We start from the raw sequence: 24,544 nt of genomic DNA, 5'->3' as shown, positions 1-24,544 counted from the left end.
TTACTCTTTTTTTTTTTTTCTGGAGAAGGAGTTTTATTTTTGTTGCCCAGGCTGGAGTGCAGTGGTGTAATCTTGGCTCACTGCAACCTCCGCCTCCTGGGTTCAAGTGATTCTCCTGCCTCAGCCTCCTGAGTAGATGGGATTACAGGCACCCACCACCACACTCTGCTGTTTTGTATTTTTAGTAGAGGCAGGGTTTCACCATGTTGGCCAGGCTGGTCTCGAACTCTTGACCTCAGGTGATCTGCCTTCCTTGGCCTCCCAAAGTGCTGGGATTACAGGCATGAGCCACCACACCCGGCCCTTTCTTACTTTTTTTTATGTCTTCACAGTATTGAATTGTGTGTATACACCATAAATTAACCATGCTGTACCCCAAGACTGGACACTTAGATTATTTCCGATATTTTGCTACTATAAATAACACTGAATATAGAATAATCTTGTGCAGATGTTACTTCATTTAAGGTTGAGTATTTCTAAAAGATAAATGGCTAGAAATGAACTACCAGGTCAGAGATACATGCATTGGTGATTTTGATCATTGGCAATTGCCAAATTGTCCTCCATAGATTATCCTACCAATTTACCTTAACTCTTTCTAGCAAGAGATAAAGGTGTGGAACTATGATAAAGCAAATAAATTTTCACTCAGCTTTTAAGAAACAGCATTGTTCATTTGTATTAACACATTTCTCCAACAAAAGAATCCACATTCTTTTGGATAGAAAGAAGCTCTATATCAAAGGCTGCTAACTGCCAGAACAGTAGTTTTCTTTGCTGGTGCTATTAAAGGTTTTCAATCATTTTAGCTTAAAGTCTGACGTGGTACTGAAATGTATATATGAATTTTGGGACACATTACAATCATTCAAGTATATTATATATGTATATAGGCTGGGTGTGGTGGCTCATGCCTGTAATCCCAGCTACTTGGGATTACTTTGGGAGGCTGAAGCGGGCCAATCGCTTGAGCCAGGAGTTCGAGACCAGACTGGGCAACAAGGCAAAACCCCATATCTACAAAAAATACAAAAATTAGCTGGATGTGGTGGTGCATGCCTGTACTGCCAGATACTTGGGAGGCTGAGGTGGCAGGATCAATTGAGCCCAGGGGACCAAGGCCACAGTGAGCCATGATGCCACCACTGCACTCCAGCCTGGGTGACAGAGTGAGACTCTGTCTCAGAAAACAACAAACACACAACAAAACATGTATATAATGTACCTCGTGTATATTACACACTATCACGTGCCTTAAAGAATGAAATCCCAAGAGGTGTTCTTTGGAGAAAAAGAGAAATCGGATGACGAGGTTAAGTGTGATGGGTACAGACATCCACTGTGATATTGTTTTCTACCCTTTGTGTTTTCTTGTCCTATGTAATTTGTTCTGTAACTGCCATTAGAGATCAAGAAGGTGGTCCTTAAATGTTGCTACACACCTGACAGAAAGGTGTATTTCTCTGTATGTTATTGGAACAACAGAGTTTCTTCCCATTCAAACGTTTATATAATTTCATCTTCTTTGGTTATTGGGAGCCCAGGTCTAGTGTGCACCCACACTGCACCCAGATTTTTAAAGAAAGTTCCATCAGAGGTGAATTACTGCCTTCTATTCTTGAATTCTATGCAAATACTATCTAGTTTGTTAGATAATGTCTACTTGATTATTAAATGTTGACGTCTCATGCACTACCCCATGAACTATATTGGTTGCATCAAATTCATTTTGCCCCCCTGATTCCTTCCTCTGTTTTATCTAATATTTAATGTCAACCAAGATGCTTTTGGTAGTGCTGCTACCAGCTGGTCAATCATTTGCAAATGTGTAGTGAATTCAAAGTGCTCTCCACCAGGTGGCGCACTTTCACCTTAGGGAGTCCATTGAATGGAGCCCTTGAATTTTGGGTGACCAGTATTCCTGATAAGATCCAGGTGAGGATCTTATCCCCTCCCTTACCCCCTCCCTTGGTGGGGAGAGGGGTGCAGTTGGATTTGAGTTCAAGGTTTCTAATGAGGAAATGCCACATCTAGGCTTCAGATTTACTACTGATCAAGATGGAGTTTAGTATTTCTGGTCTAAACCTCACTCAGAAACAAGCCAAACCCGAACCTTACTGCTATGGGTCAAATTGTGTCCTATTTGTGCCAGGACCCTTCCAAAATTCATATGTTGCAGTTCTAACTGGTACCTCAGGATGTGACCTTATTTGGAGAGAGGATCTTTTCAGAGGTAATCAAACTAAAGTGAAGTAATTAGGGCAAGTCCTGTCCCAAATGACTGGTGTGTCTTTATAACAAGAGGAAATTTGGACACAGATTTGCATAGAGGGGCCAGGCATGGTGGTTCGTGCCTGTAATCCCAGCACTTTGGGAGGCTAAGGCGTGTGGATCACCTGAGGTGAGGAGTTTGAGACCAGCCTGGCCAGCATGGTGAAAGCCCGTCTCTACTAAAAACACAAAAATTAGCTGGGCATGGTGCTGCATGCCTGTAATTCCAGCTACTCAGGAGGCTGAGGCAGGAGAATCACTTGAACCTGGGAGGCGGAGGTTGCAGTGAGCTGAGATCATGCCACTGTACTCCAGCCTCGCTGACAGAGTGAAGACTCAGTCTAAAAAAAAAAAAAAAATTTGCATAGAAGGAAGGCAATGTGGAGAGACTCAGGGAGAAAGCCATTTACAAGCCAAGAAGAGAAGTCTGGGACAGATCCTCCCTCACAGCCATGAGAAGGAACCAACCTGCTCACATCTCAATGCCGGGCTTCTAGCCTCCAAATGGGAGACAATAGATTTCTATTGTTTAAGCCCCTCCGTCTGGAGCACTTTGTTATAGCAGCCCTAGCAAACAAATGCACCTTCCCATCCACATTTTGGGACAATTTAAGCAAGCTGGGTGGAGGGGTGTGAAAATGTGTGGATGGTAGAAAAAGGTATGAGAAGTGTTGGATCTGCACAAAACAGAAATATAGGTGCAAACAGACCATATGTATCCAGCAGAGAACTGTTTGTGCGACAAGGCGTGTTTGTGGGTGAGAGTATGGATATGTGTGAAAAAGAGCCATGTGTATGCTTGAAGCACGAGTACTGCATGCATTTAAGGAAGTAGATATGTGTACGGAGTCAACATGCATAGCACATGCACCGTTACGTAAGACACGTAAGGGGGAAATGTGTGTGAGAATGTGTATGTGTGAGGGAGAGAACAATGTGTGTGTGTGTGTGTGTCTGTGAGAGAGAGAGAGAGAGAGATTCTTTAGGATAATGCTGGCAAAGACACAAAGGTCAGAAGAGAGCCACCTCCAACTGCTTTGCCCACCCTGCCGTTTTTGGGGAAGGCCTCTGCTTATTGAATGGGCTTGGAGAGAGACGGCTCCTTTGCAAGTTACAGGTTGGCCACCGAAGTTTTTTAGCTCGGCCCCATTCTTGTCAACATTTTAAACCGGGCTAATTCAGCTCATTTAAGAAACTATCTTGAAATGACTTTTCCAAGTTTTGGTTCAAGTTCAATAAAGACATAAAACAAGTGGGTCAGGTTCCAGGAAAAACATAATCATTTGTACTTGTGTGCTTGTATTTAAATCAATGAACTAGGAGCGGGGAGGTAATTCATTAAAGAATAAAATAATAAACAACTTTTTCATCGAATCTCATTTCTTTTCTTAGCTGAGAAAAGAATTACATTAATTAGTTCTACCAACTAATGAATTCTTACTTGGTAGGAGTTTATGCATTTCTAAAATTCATTATAGATATTCAAAAATAGGATTAAATGGTTTCTCTCAAAGTCATTGTATTAACTAGTTAAGGTATGGGACATCTCCCTAGGAATTTTTCCCTCAGTGTAACATCATATTCATTTTGATTCTTCTGTTGAGCCAAATTACACTTTTGTCATGATTGAAAGTGATTGCCTATTTAAAGAAAGGAATTCATTTATGTAATGAATTATTCTATAGCAGGAGTGGGAAATCTAACTATAGCCCAGGGGCCAAATCCATTCAGTTGACTAACTTTTGCTTTTTATTTTTGTTTTACAGTCCAAGAGCCAAGTATATTTTTACATTCTCAAAAGGTTACATTTAGGTGGGGAGCAGGGGCTCGTGCCTGTAACCCCAGCATTTTGGGAGGCTGAGGCAGGATAATTACTTGAGGCGAGGAGTTCCAGACCAGCCTGGGTGACAGAGTGAGACCCCCTATCTCTAAAAAAAAAAAAAAAAAAAGTTACATTTTAAATGGTTTATGTAAGCCTCAACTCTGCCTCCTAGAAGGCAATGCCTAAAATATTGGCCTCTTGCCGTTTAAGAAAAATTTGCTGACCTCTGTTCTATGGGATTTTATCTGCTTGGTAAGACACAGCTGTCAAAACGTAAAGAGAAAAAATGTAAGGACATTTTTCACAGTGATTATTGGTTTAGCAGTTGCAGTAAGTAACCCAAACCATAGAGCAGACATTTGGGCTAATGTTAATTCAACATCATTATTCTGCACGTTTTTACTAGAGTGGCTGAAATGAGCTATACCCTAGAAAGATAAATGCAGTTCAAGAATGCTCACTGCAGTCTTCTTTATAATCTCAACTCAAATGTCTATCAACAGAAGAATGTATATATGACTTATGCCCTACTCATACAACGGAATGCTATTTAATAGTTAAAATGAATAAACTAGAGCTATATGGATGATCAGATGGATCTTACAATCTTGAGCAAAACAAGACAAACCGACCGGGTTACAGAATGAAATAGGAACACACAGGAAGTTGTAAAAATCTTCTGTATGACTTATGAACACACGCATATGCAGTAATAGTATAAAAACAGGAATGGGATGCTTTGGAAGAGTACTCGGGGTGACATGAGGAAGGCTTCCAGGGGCTTTAACTGGATTGCAATATTCATGTCTTAAACATTTGAAGCAAGTGTGGCCCGATGTTAGGATTGGCTTGTTCTTGAGCACATGGGCTCTTTACATTACTCTCCTAGTTTAGCGTGTGTTTGAAAATTTCACAATGAGAAAAGTCAAATGCGGGTGTTTGAGCTATTTCATGATGAGAAAAGGCAAATGACGGTGCTGCCAATCAGAGTACGGCGAGCTGCAGGGGTTCACTCACGATACACTTTTACTGAGGACCTGTGTGCTGGCAGGTGCTGGGGGCTATAACCTCACTCCCGGCTTCTTTTGTTTAACCGCCCAGATTCGTGAACTGTGACTTTTCAGGGTGTTTTCAAAGACAGTGGCTGTTAGGCCCAAGGACCCACTGTGGGTCCTGGGGTGAGTGGCAGGGGGCCCAGGGACGGTTTCCTGACTCCAGTTCTGCTTCTGGCTGCCTCCTAAAAACACAGGGGCCTGTCTTTTTATTAAAAAGAGAGAGAGAGAGAAAGAAAAAGAAATCTCTAGTTCTCTTTGTTTCTTGTCTCAGCTTCTTTGCTGGGGGCCACCTCAGCAGCAGCCGCCAGTGAGGACTGAGGGACTCATTTGAGGTTCGTTCATTTCTTCCTTCCTTCACTCATTTTTTCCGACCTGGCTGTCACCAGGAAAAGCTGGCCGGGTTCCACCCGCAGGGGTCCATCGTTCCAGAATCTTCCTTTTCCTCTCTTGACCTCAGGCTGGGCCCCTCATGGACCGCTCGCCGACCTCAGCTGTTGGGGACCGGGTCCCCCAATCTCCGCGTCCTGAGCGGTCGGCGGCGGTGGGGAGAGGGCGGCGGGTGCCCGCGGTCACCGCGCTCGGTCGGGCTCAGTCCCGGCGGCCGAGCGTGGGGATCCGGGGGCCCCTGGGGTGGAGTTGTCCGGAAGCCTGGGCTCCACTCCTGCTGCCTCACAGCCTTGCCGTGTCCCGTCTGGGCGCCTGCGTTCCCAAGTGACAAAATGACCTCGCTCCTCCGAGGGGTCTCCCAACCTCTGTCCAGATCTTCTTCCCCGCTAAGTGCCCTGTCACCGGAGGGGATGTCCAGTGTGACCCCGCGGGAATGTCGGGGTGCTTGGGCCCGGGGGTGGGACGGGGCTGCTGCAGGGAGGGCAGCCCCCGTAAGAGGAGGGAGGACGGCGACACCGCTGAGCGCAGACGGCGCACGGAGCCGGGGCTGGGCGCTCAGGTGCGAGGTTCCTTCCATCTTTCTGAACCCACGCAGGTGGGCGCGGGAAGGGACCCAGCAGCCGCCAGGGCAGGGTCAGCTGGCGGGGCAGCCCCGCACGGTGACCTTCCTTGGGTCGCGGGGAGCCGGGCACGGGAGTAGGGGAGCGCGTCTTTGTTGGGGAGGAGGGCGGGCGGGACAGGGTAAGACTGGGGTTCCAGGCCCGGGGCGCGAACCCGGGTGGGAGGGCGCAGGGGGCTCCCCTATGTCCCTGTCACCTCCACCCATCGCCGGCCGCCGCTAGGGGTTCCGGCCCCGCGCCCTCCCCCGACCCTTCCCCGGCGGAGGTCCTGGGGCGGCCAAGCCCACCGCACGGCCCTCCTCCGCGGCCGTCCCGAAGACCCGGAGAAGTGGACCGCAGGGGGCGGCCAGTGTCAGGGGTCGAGTCCTCCGCGCTGGCCGCGGCTCCGGAGATCCGGGCTTTGCCGAGCTCCCCGCGCCGTGGCCGGGGCCGGGGCCAGGTCCGGGTGCGGGGCCTGGCGCTGCGGCCGCGAGCTCAGCCTGTAGGCTGGGCTAGCCTCCGTCGGCGGCGGGCGCTCAGGAGCGGGGCCGCGGCGGCCGGAGGACAAAGGGCCCGAGGTAGGAGCGGTCCCTCCGGGCGGCAGCGGGCGGAGCGGGGGCGCGGGGCTGTGCGGGGCTGCTCGGAGCGGGCACTCGGCGCCCGGCGGGGAAGGTGCGCCCCGCCGGACGCGGGCACTTCCTGGCCCTGGTCCCGGGAAGGAGGTGGGAGGTGTCCGGGATCGGCCCTGGCAGCGTGTAGGGACCTGGGTGCTGCCGCTGCCGTGCGCTTGTGCGTGCGTGTGCGCGCGGGTATAGGTGTGGGCGCGTGTGTGTGGGGGGTGTGCGTGTGTGCACGTGTGTGCGTGTGTGAGTGCGCGTGTGCGTGCGTGCATGTGTACGCGTGTATCGGTGTGCGCGCGTGTGTGTGTGTGTGAGAGAGAGAGAGCACCCGAGGCTCCTGGCGCTTGGCACATGGTGAGCCCTCGGTAGGTGGGAGCCGTGAACAGTGACGGTGATAATCGTATTGCAAGGGTGTGTGTGTGTGTGTATCTGCCTCTGTGTTTAGGGAGACTGTCTGGAGCCCAGAGTGGCAGCCACATGTCCCCAGCACTTGGGACCCGGGAGAAAATTTTGGGGTATCTTTCCTGAGTGGCTCTGGGACGGTGGTTTAGGGGCCCCTGCACTTGAAGAGGATGCTTCAGGGGAGGTGGGGACTTCCTAACTGGATCCCAGTTTGGGTCCTGGGAACAAAGGCTGCTTCCCCGAAGTACAAGAAGGTGTGTGTGTATGTGTGTGTGTGTGTGTGTGTGTGTGTGTGTGTGTGGCCCGGCCACCAGGGCGCCGGCAGCTGGAGACTGGGAGAGCCGCCATTCATGCAGAGGGACTCCGGGCCATTTTGCTGTCAACTCTCTTTTGATCCCTGGTCTTGAGGACCTGCAAAAAAGAACTACTTACTCTGTATACTGAAGCTTTTCTTTAATAAACTTTTATTAGAGAGTTAAGTGTTACTTCAGGGCTTGAAAGACTTTTTATTATCCCTTTAAAACAATAAATGTGTAAATTTAGCTTGAATAAACACTCTTTTATTCCCAGTGAAAGCACTTTAATTTCTGCATTTAACCTGGGGGTTAGACATGGGGATTCTGAGCTCCATCTTCTATAAATATTGTGGTCATGCCGCCTGGTTTGTAGCACTTTGTTATTGGGAGTTTTAAAGGCCAATTAGAATTCCACTTCTCGATCCTCTTAGGATTTCTTAAATCTCTGGGCAGATTTGCAGAATTGTTCATAAGCAATCCATTGTTTCCAGACCACTGTTTCTGACTGCTTTCTCAGAAAAGTATGTTTCTAGGAAACAAAAACCAAATTTAAAATTGAAACAATTAAACGGAACACAGGTGAGGAGATCTTTCTACAGGTCTTTTTTCATGCCAAAATCTGGTTCATTTAAAGTTTGCAGTGTTATCTGTGGCATTTCCAGTTCCCAGCTGCAGTTCATGAGGCGTTCTGCTGTTCTTTCAGGGACAAGCATTATTTCTTGAGTAAGAAGTTAACTCAGGAGGCAGGCACGGCTCACACCTGTAATCCCAGCTACTTGGGAGGCTAAGGCCAGAGGACTGCTTGAGGCCAAGAGTTCGAGACCAGCCTGGGCAACATAGCGAGACTCTCATCTCTTAAAAAGAAAGAAAAAAAATTAGCGAGGTGTGGTGGCACATGCCTGTAGTCCTAGCACTTGGAGCCTAAGCTGGGAGGGTCTCTTGAGCCCACGAGTTCGAGGCTGCAGTGAGTTATGATCGTGCCACTGCACTTCACTGCACGTAGCAGGGGGTGAAAAAAGCTGAGGCTGAAACTAAATTCCGTCTTGGCCTTTCTTGTTATTGCAGATGGTTTAAATAGTTTTTTGTTTGTTTGTTTGTTTGTTTTGAGACGGAGTCTCGCTCTTTCGCCCAGGCTGGAGTACAGTGGCGCAATCTCGGCTCACTGCAAGCTCCGCCTCCCGGGTTCACGCCATTCTCCTGCTTCCTGAGTAGCTGGGACTACAGGCGCCCGCCACAGCGCCCGGTTATTTTTTTGTATTTTTAGTAGAGACGGGGTTTCACCGTGGTCTCCATCTCCTGTCCTCGTGATCTGCCCGCCTCGGCCTCCCAGAGTGCTGGGATTATAGGCTTGAGCCACCGAGCCTGGCCTGCAGATGGTTTAAATGGTTTATTGGTGGTTTAAAATGATTCCGATTCACGAAGATAGCCAGTTGGACCAATATCTGAAATCTTTTGCTGGGTAGGTAATTAGAGACAACATTTATTTTATTTTATTTTATTTTAGATAAATATATATATATATATATATATATATGTTTTTTTTTTTTTTTTTTGAGACAGAGTCTTGCTCTTTTACCCAGGTTGGAGTACAGTGGCACAATCTCAGCTCACTGCCAACCTCTGTTTCCTGGGTTCAAGTGATTCTTGTGCCTCAGCCTCCTGAGTAGCTGGGATCCCAGGTGTGCACCTCCATGCCCAGCTAATTTTTGTATTTTTAGTAGAGATAAGGTTTCACCATCTTGGCCAGGCTGGTCTTGTACTCCTGGCCTCAAGTGATCCACCCACCTCAGCCTCCCAAAGTGCTGGGATTACAGGTGAGAGCCACTGCACTAGTCGGGAAGCTACATTTGAAACATCTGTGTTTCTCACTTGTCACTTTCAATAGGAGAGATTTTGATCCCAAACAGCCTTTCTGAAAGGTTTCTATGCTTGGTACGAAGTTGATCACTGTTTCTTTCATTTAGTAAGCAATTTATTGAATACCTGTGGCATTATAGATGTTCATTCTAGTACTATCATTTTACTTGACATTAGAAACCCCCTTTTAAAGAAAACTGTGTTCACTTTGGGGATTCAAAATTTGAATTATTTAGAGATTCCAGAGTGTTCTGAGGCTATTTCAAAGTAGAGCTAATCAATGGTTAGAAAATCAGGATGGGAAGAAGATAAGTGTAACATAAAGAGAGAGGTCAAGCCCCCTGCATGCTACCCATGCCCAGGCACCATAATCAGGATTGAGAGTGACCAGGACATTTAAAGGAAAGGCTGTGGGATGGGCTGGTGACAGGAACTTGCTTTCAATAATCTCACCTTTCTCCTTTTAGCATTCTCTGTTCCAGACTTGGAAAGGAAGCAGTTAGGGCTTTCGAGGGGGCAACTAACCATTAGGGATGACTTTGGGCAGTTCATAGAACTCTGGGCTAGCTATTCCAGAGCATCCAGGGTGACCTGTAGTTCCTTCATAATGACTCCAGGCAGTTAACCCTCTCAGCTCTTACACTGCCTTAATGGAGAGTCTTGGAATCTATTGGTTCAGTTTCTGGACATACACATATATTGTAGTACTTTTTAAAAAAAATTAGTTTTAATTGTAATTTTTGTAGAGGTGAGGTCTCACTATGTTGCCCAGGCTGGTCTTAAAGTCCTGACCTCAAGTAATCCTCCTGTCTCACTCTCCTAGAGCACTGGGATTATAGGCAACCTTGCCCAGCCTAATTGTAGTACTTTAAAGCTAATTGCACTAAAAAGGCAGGGGAAGGCTCTCATAGAAGTAATATATATTTGTGACGTAAAATTTAAGAAAATACAGAAGAGTTAAAGAAAAACAAAAAACAGCCAGGTGTGGTAGCTGATGCCTATAGTCCCAACGCCTATAATCCCAGCACTTTGGGAGGCTGAGGTGGGTGGGTCACCTGAGGTCAGGAGTTCGAGACTAGCCTGGCTAATGTGGTGAAACCCCGTCTCTACTGAAAATACAAAAATTAGCCAGGCGTGGTGCTGTGTGCCTGTAATTCCAGCTACTTGGGAGGCTGAGGCGGGACAATTGCTTGAACCCGGGAAGTGGAGGTTACAGTGAGCTGAGATCACGCCATTGTACTCCAGCCTGGGCAACGAGATCGAAACTCCATCTCGGAAAAATAAACAAACAAAAAAACAACCACAGAAATCTATGATTTAGATATAGTTACTCTGAACACTTTGGTCTATTTTTTCCTGTTATAAAAATGAAATTCTATATGCTTCTAAAAGTTAGTTAAAATTATATTAGATGATATAATTTTATATCTCATTTTAATGTAATATATTATGGGCATTGCTTATTTCAATATCAATATTTCTTTGACATTATTATTTTAAATAACAATTTCATGGTCTATTGTGTTGATAAATTGTCATTTCAGTATTTCGCTAGTGGATGCTTGAGCTTTGCCTATCATTTGTACTTTTAATGTTCTAATTTGGTAAAACGTCATTGATTGATGGTAGTACACATTTCTCAAACTTGACTGCTCTTAGGAAGTGACAAACATATTGAATTTCAGGGACACGAAATGAAAAGAGATGAAGCCTTGCCTCAGTCCTCTTGATCTCAGTGGGTATAATCTAGCTGACTCTTAATTGTCTCTGATGCCACTGTTCAACCCCGTAGGACAACGCTTGCTTTTTATTTATGCCATCATGTTATGGGCTTCTTAGGAACAGATATTTATGTCTTAATTTTGTCTGCATCCCTTGAGTCCCCAGCCAAGGCTTGGCAAGCCATAGATGTTCAAAACACACTGTTTTCCTGAGGGAGAGGGTATATTTTAGGGGTAGTGTGAGAGACTGAGCCCTTCAGAAATGTGCAATGACAAATCTTGATCCAACTGATTCCGATAACTTCTTTTTGATTATGGAAAATTTCAAACATGTCTAAAACATGTGCAAAAATAGAATGATTGTGAGCCTCTGTGTTCATCATTCAGCTTCAGCAGTTGTCAAGATTTTGTCAATTTTGTTTCTTGTGTTTCCTCCCTCCCCACACCACAACCGTTTTGGATCACTTTAAAGTAAATCCAAGACATGATATCATTTCATGCCCCTGGTGTTTTTGACCACGAGTTTACATCAGAATCCAATGAGAAGGGAATGTCTTCTGGGGCTCAACAAAAGGCGGTGGACTGGCTGGGAGGTTGTGGCACAGGAAAACTGGTGACCTGGGAGTTACGGACCTACCATACTTATTTAGTTTTGACCTCGACAGAGGTGGTTCTCCTCTGGGGGCTCAGGTTCTCATCTGCTCCTTGAGGACGTTGGCTTGGGTAACCTAAAAGCTTCCTTTGACGTTGACTTTACTGAAGCGTATGCTCTGCCTGTCTACTGTGGTGGTTCTCAAATTCTAGTACCTGGACCAGCATCAGTGTTGTCAGGGAACTTGTACAAAATACAGATTCTCTGGCCCCTCCTTAGACCAGCTCGGAAACTCGGGGGGTGGTGACCAGCAGTCTGTGGTTTAACGAGCCCCTCCAGGGGTCTCTGTTGGGTGGTCAGCCTTGAGAACCATGAATCCATGAAGGTGGCCGAGGAGTCTGTAAGCTCTTAAAATAAAAACAACGGAGACGAAACCTCCTGGAAAGTGCGCATTTACTTGCTTGCAGCTCCGTAAGTCAACCGAAGGTTAGCTTCTTCCCTCTGTGCAGAATGATACTGGCTGTGGAAGGACAGTGAGATCTTTTGTTGATCAGGAACTCTGACTGAAAGTTAAAGTGATTCATAAAGATTTGGGAAAGAGGCCGGGCGCAGTGGCTCATGCCTGTAATCCCAGCACTTTGGGAGGCCGATGTGGGTGGATCATCTGAGGTCAGCAGTTTGAGACCAGCCTGGCCAACATGGTGAAACTCTGTCTCTATTAAAAATGAAAAAATTAGCTGAGTGTAGTGGTGGGCGCCTGTAATCCCAGCTCCTTGGGAGGCTGAGGCAGGAGAGTGGCTTGAATCTGGGACGTGGAGGTTGCAGTGAGCCGAGCCTGTGCCATTGCACTCCAGCCTGGGCAACAAGAGTGAAACTCCGTCTCAAAAAAAAAAAAAAAAAAGATTTGGGAAAGGAATTACCAGATAAAATCTATCTGAACTGGGGCATATGTAGGCAGTTTTCATTAAAAAAAAAAAAAAAAAAGATTGAGAAGCCCTTTATATGACACACCGCATTTGCAGTGACATATTTATTTGTCTGATATATTGTCTCCTCCCAGTATGCAACATAGGCGATTAGATCACTTTTGGTCACCCTTGTATCCCAGCACTCAGTACAATGGCTGGCCCATAGGAGGTACTCAGTAAATACCTGATGAATAAATGAGCTTTTGTTCTTTAGGGAACTTACGAAACTCTGGATAGAATGCCAAGCCTCATACTGGTAGGAACAATTAGAGAACAATTAAGAATTCTACTTTGGGCCGGCCGGGCACAGTGGCTCACACCTGTAATCCCAGCACTTTAGGAGGTGATCAGATCACAAGGTCAGGGGTTCGCAGACCAGCCTGGCCAACCTGGTGAAACCCCGTCTCTACTAAAAATACAAAAATTAGCCACAAAAATTAGCCGGGCGTGGTGGCACACGCCTGTAATCCCAGCTACTTGGGAGGCTGAGGCAGCAGAATTGCTTAAACCCCGGGGATGGAGGTTGCAGTGAGCCAAGATCACACCACTGCCCTCTGACCGGGGTGAGAGAGCCAGACTCCGTCTTGGGGGAAAAAAAAATAAATAAAGAATGCTACTTTGAAGTCTTGCCCCCAAATGTAGGAGACAAAAGATCATTGAGACAAAAGATCATTTAGTTTCATATTTCTCAAATAACAGTATTGTATTATGTGCTTAGCAATGTCTTAGACTCCGGCAGAGAACTATGGAGGCAAGAAAAGAGAAGAATAAAATAAGGGACTCATGCGTGTAAGAGTAGTTCATTGACTTACATGTCTTTCATTCCATGGCCTTGCAGACTCAAGAGTTAGTTGAATAATTATTACTATTATAGCCACCACTTCTTGACAATCTACCATGTAAAAGTATTTTAGGTGAATTCCCACTCTCTTTACAACTCAGCAAAGTTGTTATTATCGTTCCCATTTTATAGGTGAGGAACAGGCTCAGAAGTGGCTTGTTAAGGCTGAGTAGTATCTGAATGTCAGAACCATATTATTATATATTATAATTGTAGTACAATAACATAATATATATGTATTATATTACTAGATATATAACAAATAATATTGTAATTGTATTACAATTATATACTCTATATTATATTACAATTATATATGTTATATTATATATATAATTATAATACAATTTTACAGTTTATGTGCTACAAAAGTTACCTTTTTAGAGAATACAATTCAGTGCTTTTAAATATATTCAGAGTTGTGCAACTGTCACCACGATCTAATTCCAGAACATTTTCGTCACTCCAGAAAGAAGCCCCAGACCCGTTACAGTCACTGCCTGCATCCTCTTCTCCCAGTCCCTGACCACCACGACTCTGCCTTTTGCCTCTATGGCAGATTTGCCTATTGTGGATATTTCATGTAAATGGAACCATGTAATATGTGGACTTTTGTGTCGAACTTCTTTTACTCGGCATGTGTTTTCAAGGTTCACCCGTGTTGTAGCATGTATCAGAACTTCGTTTCTTTATATGGCTGAATAATATTCCATTGTATGGATATACCACATTTTATTATCCATTCATCAGTCTGATGGATGTTTGGGTTATTTCACTTTTTGGCTATTATGAATGATGCTTGTAGGAATCTTCATAAACAAATTTTTGGTATGGAAATGTGTTTGTCTTTTTCTTTTTTGAGACAGAGTCTCACTCTGTTGCCCAGGCTGGAGTGCAGTGGTGCCATCTCAGCTCACTGCAACCTCTGCCTCCAAGGTTCAAGTGATTCTCCTCTCTCAGCCTCCTGAGTAGCTGGGATTACAGGCGCGCAGCACCACGCCCGGCTAATTTTTGTATTTTTAGTACAGACAGGGTTTTGCCATGTTGGCCAGGCTGGTCTTGAACTCCTGACCTCAGGTGATCTGCCCGCCTTGGCCTCCCAAAGTGTTGGGATTACAGGGGTGAGCCACCACACCCGGCCTTGGAAATGTGTCTTTAATTCTCTTGGGTACGTACTTTAGGAGTAGAATTGCTGGGTCCTATGGGAACTCTAAGTTAACTTTTGGAGGAACTGCCAAGCTGATTTCCAAATTAGCTTCACCATTTTACGTGTCTACCAGCACTGTATAGGGGTTCCTTGTATGGGGGTTCCAGTTTCTCCACGTCCTTGTGCACAGCTGTTACTGTTGGTCTTTTGGCGATACCCATTCTAGTGGGTGGAGAGGTCTCTCACTGGGGCTCTGATTTGCTGTGGTGTGGATTTTCTGTGGTTTAGATCCATTGTTTTTATAGGTTTGCATTTTTCCTACTTACATTATATTCTAAACATTACGAATAAATGGATCAGTACAGCACTGTCTTAATAATTTCCTTGGCATGGCATAAATTTCTGTATCTACTGTTTTCATGATTTAGAAATCTTAAAATGATATCTGCATATTAGTGTGTTCAAGTTTTGTTTTATTTCTTTTAATACAGCTTCTTTGGTAAAATGTCCAAATCCTGACAATGTTATCAGAAGAATGACTTATTAGAAGGCTGAGTTAAAGCTAAAGAAATGGGCTAAATCACTAAAAAGCTTACTAAAGGTTTTTAGAATTAAGTCTGAGAGTAGGGCCAATGACTTAATTCTTACCTTTGGGCTCAGAATGTAATATGATATGACTGAAATCAGAGAGGATTAGAAGCATGTTTTGTCTCTAGCTGAGACTTGGAAGAGCTATTCCACCTTCTTATACCTCCATTTAATCATCTGATAATGACAATAATAATTTCCCAGAATTTTCGTAAGATTGAATATTTTGTTCATGAAAAGTGTTCTTGGCATGTGGTAGGTCTTAAGTAAACATTAGCAGCCTCCCTGTCTGGTTCCCAGGAGTGAGGCTGGAGGCCATAAGTGGCTTAACCTTCTAGTTCCAGGCCCAGCAGCCAGTTTTCTTCAGTTTCTCCTCTTCACCAAGAGCTCATTGACATATTTGGATGCCCGGTTTCTGCCTTGTTCTAATGCTTGGTTCTCTGTGCCCAGTTCTGCTAATTACCCTTCTACCGATTAGTTTAGTGCTCTAATCCACTATGTATGTGAGGCCTGGCCATCTCTGTTCCAACCTCTTTCAGTGACTGCACCCTGACTCGGTGACTAGTTCCCACTTCTTGGGACAGATGCCCTTGGTGCTATTGATTTCACGGTCCTCTTCCCTGGATTCCCCATGGCTCTTCCAGCCGTCTGGTTGACTCCCTGCCTGGCTACCATGCATCGTTTCCATGGTCATTTAACGTGGCACTTTACTCTGGGATTGTTCACCTAGCACTGGAGCATCGTCATGGACACGCCAGGCCTGAGTGGGCTCTTCCCTCATGCCCACCCCACTTGCTAGAAGCAACCATGCCACATTTGGCTAAGTCTTAAGTTAGGACAAAAACATCCCTCATTCTTTCTTCTCCAAACCCTCAGTGTGCTCTATCAAGAAATGCTTGTTGGTTGGTTTGTTTCTTGGTCAGCCATTGAAGACTGAGTCGGCTGTACTCCTGGCCATGTGTACAGAATTTCCGCAAAAGGAGGACAATAAATTGGGAGCCCAGCTGTGTTATCACAGTCTGTGATCTGGAGCCGGCTTTGCATGGCAGAGGCTCATTCCCTGCTGTGAGAACTTTGGGATGAGGGGTGGGTTTCTGTGAGACCCTGACCTGGGTGCCCCCTGAGCTGAGTTCCCACTGACTGGGGCCTGTGAGTGCATGAATGGGGGTGGGGACAGTGGGAATCAAGTTTGTCAGAATCAATGTAAGGGAAGAGAAAAGGGTAAGAGTTTGTTTTGAGGAAAACAGTCTTTCATCTGGACTGTGCCCTAGGGCAGTCCCCTTGAGACTCACACTGGAGGCCTCCTGGGGAGGGAACTGCAATGAGAAGGTGACCCCTAGTGCCTGTGGGGCCAGCAAGAGTCTCCAAGGCAGTTGTGCCAGGCAGTACCCACAGAGGGTGTGCCCTAGGAACATGGCTCCTTATCTGCTGGGGGCTGGTCACAGCTGGAGCAGAGACCAGACAGGAGTAATGCAAACCAGCAAGACTAGGCTTAAACAATGGGAGCCGAGGCTCAGCAGCTGGAGATATCCTGTCAGGAAGCAGAGCCCAAGTCCCAGAAAGGGCTGATGGCAGCTGCTGGCCTTGAGCAATTGTCCCAAGATGATTGATCGTACAAACCTATCAATGAAGACACCTTGAGTAGCATCCCAACTATATGATTTTCAACTTGGTTAAACAATAAGCCTCCACTTCATGTTGTCCATAGGCTTGTGGAAACTGCGACATGAAGGGAAATGAGGTATGTACTGTATGCCATAGGACTTGAACCTTGTTTCTATCAATTAGCCCAGCAGCCCCCAACCTTTTTGGCACCAGGGTCCAGTTTCATGGAAGACAATTTTTCCACAGACAGGGTGTGGGGGAGGGTGAAACTATTCCACCTCAGATCATCAGGTATTAGATTCTCATAAGGAGCGTGCAACCTGGATCCCTTGTGGGTGCAGTTCACAATAGGGTTCGAGCTCCTATGAGAATCTGATGCTGCCACTGATCTGACAGGAGGTGGAGCTCAGGTGGTAATGACAGCAATGGGGAGCGACTGTAAATACAGATGAAACTTCGCTTGACTGTAAATACAGATGAAACTTCGCTCGACTGTAAATACAGATGAAACTTCGCTCGACTGTAAATACAGATGAAACTTCGCTCGACTGTAAATACAGATGAAACTTCGCTCGACTGTAAATACAGATGAAACTTCGCTCGACTGTAAATACAGATGAAACTTCGCTCGACTGTAAATACAGATGAAACTTCGCTCGACTGTAAATACAGATGAAACTTCGCTCGACTGTAAATACAGATGAAACTTCGCTCGACTGTAAATACAGATGAAACTTCGCTCGACTGTAAATATAGATGAAACTTCTCTTGCCCACCGCTCACCTCCTGCTGTTTGGCCTGCTTCCTAACAGGCCACGGACCAGTACCAGTCTGTGGCCCGGGGACTGGGGACCCCTGAGTTAGCCTATGTAAAATTGGTTTCCTTATACAGTATGTTATACTGAGCCAGTATTAATGCAAGCTTATGTTTTTGAAGGTTGCATTTTTTTCCCCAAAATTTTAGAGAGCAGCTTTAGTCAGTTCTTTTGACCAGTAAGTCCTTATTGAATGTTTGCTCTGTGCCAGGCATGGTAAGAGGCACATGAGGTACAAGCTGCAAACTCTGACCTCTGGGGGCAATTTATAAACTCCAGAGATGTAAGGTATTGCTGTTATCCTTACAAATGGCTACAGACATGAGACCGGTTTAGAGAGGGTAGAATTTGAGCTGGTGTGTTTGGGGGCTTAGGAGAAATGAATCTGATGGAGAAAAGATGAAAGAAGAAATGAACAGTTGCTGACCTTTTCCCGAGTCCAGGTACCTTACACAGTCTCCTTGACCGCTCCTTATGTGGTAAGCCGGAGTGTGGTACCCATTGTAAAGATGGGGAAACGGAGGTGCAGGAAAGCCTAAGGACTTGCCCAGGGTTGCACGGCCAGCAGATGGTAGGGAACCCATTTTTGTCTTACTCCAAAGTGGGAGAGAGGCTGGACAGAGCCAGGGTGAGAAGATGGGCTACAGGGGCAGTCTGATCCGGGGGTGCCCCCAACACTGAAGCCGTCTTCCCTGACTTGTCACCACAGAGACTCATGAAATTTTGGAGTTATCAGACACCCGCTGGATCCTCTAGTGTGGTTTATAGATGGGCTGTGGCAGCATCACCTGGGAAATCAATGGAAATGTTCATTCTTGGGCCCCCAGACCCTCTGAATGAGAGTCCCTGATAGGGGTGCCCAGTGCCATCCAGGTGCATCTTATGGATGCTGACAGTTGAGAAGCATTGCTGTGGACACTGCTCTAGAGTTGTTCTCGTAAGAGACTGATGGAGGGGAACTTCGGTCTAGAAATCCGGAGTCCATTCCTGATGCAGCTGCTGACTTCTGGTTTCCTTATTTGGCCCTGTCTTTCAATGATGATAATCCTACACCTTTTTTAATGGGAGTGATCTGAGTGGTTAAGCTAATGGGTGTGTAGTTAAGAGCTGGTCACCTGGAGCCCTATAGACTCGGGGTCAAATCCAAGCTCAGTGACACTTGGGCAGGCTACTTAATGTTCTCTAGATCTGTTTCTTTATTTGTAAGATGGGGTCAATAATAATCAACACCCATGGGGTGGCTGCCAAAATCCAGCGAGTTTACACAGCAGGTGCTTAGACCATTGCCTCATACATGAAAAGAGCCCCCAACTTGTTATGACTCTTATTATTAGTGTCATCATCACCCATGACCTGTCTCTGGGGCCTGGCCTCAGAGGTGCTCACCGTTGGTGGTGTTCAGTTTTTATGGCTGTCCACACCTCCTGCTCTGTTCCCATGGTGGTTGCTCTGTGTCATTCTGTGACGTTTTGGGAGGAGGGTCTCCCCCGCTTGCCCCTGCCCCCGGTGACATTGATTGGTCTTCCTGGGGAATCAGGCCTGTTACATCGTCTGCTTATCTCCATGCCTCTTTCTATAGCCATATTGCTCCTGAGCCATGTTGAGCATCTCACCGGGAAGAAGACTAGTGGTTTTACACCACCAGCTGCTGTCATTCACTAAGTCCCTACTTTGTGCCAACATTTTACATTAGCACTAAGCTTCACCGTAGCCTCAGAATGTAAGGACTAGGATACACATTCTACAGATGTGTAAACTGAGGCTCAGAAATTTACTAACTGGGTGGGACTAAACGAACCTGCCATTTTTGTAGGTGAAAATTGCAGCATGTTGGCAATTTCATTCGGTATTTTTTTCATACAACATAATTGTTTTTCCACAAAATTTAGAAAAAAATGGCCTCAAGGAAGTTTTCTTATTTCTTCTAACCAAACTGTTACCTAAAAGGATGCATTAAAAAAAAATAAGTTGGGGTCATGCACTGTTCCAAGCACTTCACGTGTAACTCACTCAATCCTCATGACAACCTTACGAGGTAGATGGGATTTTTATTATCCTCGTTTTGCAGAGTGGGAAACAGGCACACAGATGTTAAGTAGCTTGTCTGAGGCCACACACCTGGGAGATGGCCGAAACAGAGTTTGGACACACACAGTTTGGGCCCGGGTCCGAGCGCCTAGCCTCCGCCTATACTAGTCCGTTGAATCTTGGTTAGGATAAGCCCCCCCCACCCTTTTTTTTTTTTTGAGTGAACGGGATTTTCGGTGTTGCGGAACTCGGATGAGTGGGGGAAGGAAGGGCCCAGCGTCACTGAGCTCCTCCGTGAGTCTGTGCGTGGCGCTCCTCTTCTGTCTTTGCAGCAGCCTTGGGACGGACGTAACGGCAACCCCGTTTTCCAGGTGAGGATAACCGGACTGGGAGAGGGTAAGGAGGTCACAGCTCCAAAAAGCGGCACGGCTGGGGTTTGAGGCTGTGCCTGACTGTGAAGCTGGCTCTCCTTATCCGTGGCGCTTCCTCCCTCTCCGCAGCAGTGGAGGTGCTGCTGGGACTGTCCTTGAGTCTAGCAGATGCGTCAGCGTCTTTACTTCCTCCCAGAAAGTCGACCTCCTGTGCTCGCTCTGTGGAGATCAGGCACCGGCCACTGTGCGCTGATCCCAGCTCACAGGGATGCAAATGCCTTTCAGATTTGGGCTGGGGTCACCAGCAGGGTCTTCTTTCAATGATTCGATCACCATGGATGGGAACAAAAATGCCTTGTTAGGATGTGAACCCTCTCGGTTTATATTTGTCTCAGGTCATTTACATGAGTGAAAAGGACTGGCTCTGACCTGGCCCTTGGATGCTCCCTTCTAATCCCCATTAATATTGTATAAAGGTTTCTAATACCCAGAGAGATTTCTCACACAGGAGACAATGGCAAGCAGCAGCGACTTATCTTCCCCACCCCGCCCGCCCCCCGCCACATGTCTGACGAACAAGGGGGAGGTCTGGATGAAAGGACGCTCTGCTTCTCAGGTCGCGCAGCGTTCTGGCAAGCTGCTAGCAAGAAGAATATTGTTAAAATGCTGATCTATAGTATTTATTAAATTTTAATTCAAATTTTTATTTCGAGATAATGGTATATTTACATGCACTCATAAGAAATAATACAGAGGTCTCATGTACCCTATACTCAGTTTCTCCCAATGATAACATTTTGCAAAACTATCATACACTATGGCAACATTGATACAGTCAAGATACAGAATAGTTCCACCCTGCTAAAGACCCCTCATGTTGCTCTTTTATTTATTTTTTATTTTTTTGAGTTGGGGTCTCATTGTGTTGCCCAGGCTGAAATTCAGTGGCGTGAATTATAGCCTCGAACTGTCATGCCTGGCTAATTAAAAACATTATTTTGGTAGAGATGGGCTCTCACTTTGTTGCCCAGGCTGGTCTTGAACTCCTGGCCTCAAGTGATCCTCCTGCCTTCGCCTCCCAAAGCACTGGGATTACAGATGTGAGCCACCACGCCTGGCCTGTACTGCCCTTTTATAGCTATGGTTAATTCTCTTTCCCACCCCTGGCAATTGGTGATCTGTTCTCTATCTCTATAATTTTGTCAATTCAAAAATATCATATAGATGGAATTATATAGTATGTGACCTTTTGAGGTTGACTTTTCTTTTTTCCTACTCATTGTAATTCTCTGGAACTTCATCGACGTTGTTTTAAGTATCAGTGGTTCATTCCTTTTTATTGCTGAATTGTCTTTCATGATATTGATGGACCACAGTCTGTTGAACCATGAACTTGTTGAAGGATATCTGAGTTGTTTCCAGTTTTTGGCTCTTATGAATAAAGCTAATATGAACACTTGTGTACAGGTTTTTGTGTAAACATATGTTGTAATTTCTATGGGATAAATATCCAAGAGTGCAATTGCTGGGTCTTATTTTAGTTGTATATTTAATTTTGTAAGAAACTATAAAAGAGTTTTCCAAAGTGACTGTACCATTTCACACTCCCACCAGCAATGTGTGAGGATCCAGCTTCTCTTTGTCCTTGCCAGCATTTGATGGTGTCACTGTTTTTTATTTTAGCTGTTATGATAGATGCATAGTGATGTCATATTGTGGTTTTAATTTGTATTTTCCTATTGAGTAATGACACTGAACATCTTTTCATGACTTATTCGCCATCTGTATATCCTCTTCAGTAAAACATCTCTTCATGTCTTTCGCCCATTTTCTAATTGACTTCTTTTGCTTTGTTATACTATTGAGTGTTGAAAGTTTTAAAATATATATATTCTAAGTACTAGTCCTTTGTTGTATATGTGGTTTGCAAACATTTTCTTCCATTCTTTAGTTTGTCTTTTCATCCTCTTAACAGGGTCTTTTGCAGAGCAAAACTTTTTTTTTTTTTTTTTTTTTTTTTAAAGACAGAGTCTCACTGTGTCACCCAGGCTGGAATGCAGTGTCATGAACACGGCTCACTGCAGCCTCGACCTCCTGGCAGAGCAAAACATTTTAATTTTTATGAAGTCCAATGTATCCACTTTTTATTTTATGGATTGTACTTTTGATGTCAAATTTTAAAACTCTTTAGGCCTAGATCATAAAAAATTTGTTTTTTCCAGAAGTGTTATAGTTTTATGTTTTATGTGTAGGTCTGTGATCCTTTATGAGTTAATTTTTGTAAAAGGTTTAGGTTTTGTAAAAGGTTTAGGTCAAGGTTCATTTCTTTGCCTGTAGATACCCAGTTGTTCCAGCACCATTTATTGAAAAAGCTGTCTCTCCTACAATGGATTGCCTTTGCATTTATTTATTTTAAGATTTTAAGAATTCCTGCTTTTTATTACCATGTCAAATATATAGGGACACAACAGTACCTAAAGTTTGCATAATAAATTATGATATTCACCGATGTTCACATAGCTAATTCTAGGCTTCAAGAGGACCACAAAGAGTGTTCAGCTTCGGGACACCGTGAGTCAGAACTGGGGGGCAGTGAGGTGGGGACGTGGGTCAGGGGACAGCCAAGCTGGCCAGGTGATGGGAGTCTGAGTTCCTATGCAGTTTTGCTGCTGGGCAGCTGGGCAGCCTGCCTGCCTGGGGAGAGGGTGGTGACACTTGGCGTCCTGGGCTGATCTGGGGCACACTGACCCACGGGTGGAGCTGACCTTGTGGTAGGCACGGGCATGACTGGGCTGGGTGCCCATTTTGTCTCCTCTGTCAGCTGCAGACTCACCGAAACTGCTGACTGATTTCAGTTGTCAGCCCCTGTGACATCTCTCCCAGCCCCAAATGTGGCGTGCAGCTGCTGGCTGCTTAAAAACCTATGCAGAGAACATGTGGAACTCAAGTGCTATTTTGGAAGTGTGGGTTTTCATTTTAAAAAATGGTTATGATTTTAAAATGCTTAATTACACAAACATGTTCCTGGTGGCGGGGGGGTGGAACATAAAAAGCACAGATAAGCAACATGTATCTGCAATCCCCATAAACACAGAATTATTATTAATTGTGGAAGGCAGATTGTCTTTTTTGTTTATTTCATTCCAAAACTCCATTCTTACTCCAGTTGGGTCATGAAGACACAAAGCTGGTTTGGAAAAAAGGAAATGTCTTTTCAATGGCTGAATCTGGAGAGAATGTTTGACGCTGCTAACCATGCTGCAAATGAGGTCTTTGTGTGTGGGTGCAGGGGTCAGCCTGGGAAACAGCAACAGCAAGGGGTGGGCACACACAGGCCGGCTGCAGCCAGTGCTACGAGAATGATCTTTTGTTTCCGCTGGTCAGCCGTTCAGGATGAAGGCTGAAAACATCAAAGACATGTCTAAACACTGTTATCTGGCCATGTCCTTTGCCCTGACTGTGTAAGGGGTCTCTCTCCATGGGGAATAGAGCCCTGAGCTTAGCTTCTACTGTGCTGTTAATTTCAGGCAAGAGCAGATCAATAATATTTGCATTAGCTACTTACATCAGTCTCTTTTGTTCTGAGGAAAATTTGTTGATTTATTTATCTGATGAAAGTAATTAAAAATCACTTTCTTCACATCTCAAAAATTACATGTGTTAATTGCAGAAAACTTATAAAGCATGGAAGAATACAAAACAAAAACAAATTCCTCTACCTGGACATGACTGTTGTTAGCATTTTGGGAGATTCTTCATATCCTTTTAATGTAGATATGCACATTTTACAAAAAAGGCTATCATATTGTACATATAACTTTGCTGTGGATCTGCTAGGAACCTGTATCCATGTCATTACTGTAAGCATTCTACTACTCAAATTTTAGTATCTGCAGATATCAGATATCCTTTTACATAATTTCTTTATATTATAGAATTGTTGCTTTAAAAAAATTGAAATGGTATTGTTGCCCTTTCTGATTAGTAAAGTATACTTTTTTTTTTTGAGGCGGAGTCTCACTCTGTCACCCAGGCTGGAATGCAGCGGTATCATCTCAGTTCACTGCAACCTCTGCCTCCCGGGTTCAAGTGATTCTCCTGCCTCAGCCTCCTGAGTAGCTGGGATTACAGGCATGCACCACCATGCCTGGCTAGTTTTTTAAAACTTTTATTTATTTATTTATTTATTTGAGACGGAGTCTCACTCTGTTGCCCAGGCTGGAGTGCAGTGGTGTGATCTCGGCTTACTGCAACCTCCACCTCCCGAGTTCAAGTGATTCTCCTGCCTCAGCCTCCTGAGTAGCTGGGATTACAGGCGTGTGCCACTACGCCTGGCTAATTTTTATATTTTTAGTAGAGATGGGGTTTCACCATGTTGGCCAGGCTATTGAACTCGTGACCTCAGGTGATCTGCTCGCCTTGGACTCCCAAAGTGCTGGGATTACCGGTGTAAGCCACTGTGCCTGGCCACTTTTTTTTTTTTTTTTGATTTTTAATAGAGACAGGGTTTCACCATGTTGGCTAGGCTGGTCTCGAACTCCTGACCTCAAGTGATC

At 45.2% G+C, this 24,544-nt stretch overlaps 1 protein-coding gene across 9 annotated transcripts in view; it reads left to right on the top strand.

Annotated features, from left to right (window-relative positions):
* Nucleotides 1–1,056: 1,056 nt before the first annotated feature.
* GREB1 (growth regulating estrogen receptor binding 1) overlaps nt 1,057–24,544 on the top strand; it is a 165,141-nt gene continuing 141,653 nt past the window's right edge. For 3 of the 9 annotated variants that reach the window (XM_034952623.3, XM_055108235.2, XM_034952621.3), the window contains exon 1: nt 1,084–6,715. The gene's annotated coding sequence lies outside the window, so the exon portion shown is untranslated. Of the gene's footprint in view, nt 6,716–19,580; nt 19,989–24,544 lie in introns of those variants that run through there. The other 6 variants (XM_034952624.3, XM_034952620.3, XM_055108237.2 and 3 more) reach the window with 5 other exon arrangements.

The sequence above is a fragment of the Pan paniscus genome, chromosome 12 (genome assembly GCF_029289425.2).
Source record: "Pan paniscus chromosome 12, NHGRI_mPanPan1-v2.0_pri, whole genome shotgun sequence".
Lineage (NCBI taxonomy): Eukaryota > Metazoa > Chordata > Mammalia > Primates > Hominidae > Pan > Pan paniscus.
The sequence above is the reverse complement of the archived record's forward strand: the minus strand, read 5'-3'. Positions and strand labels throughout refer to the sequence as shown.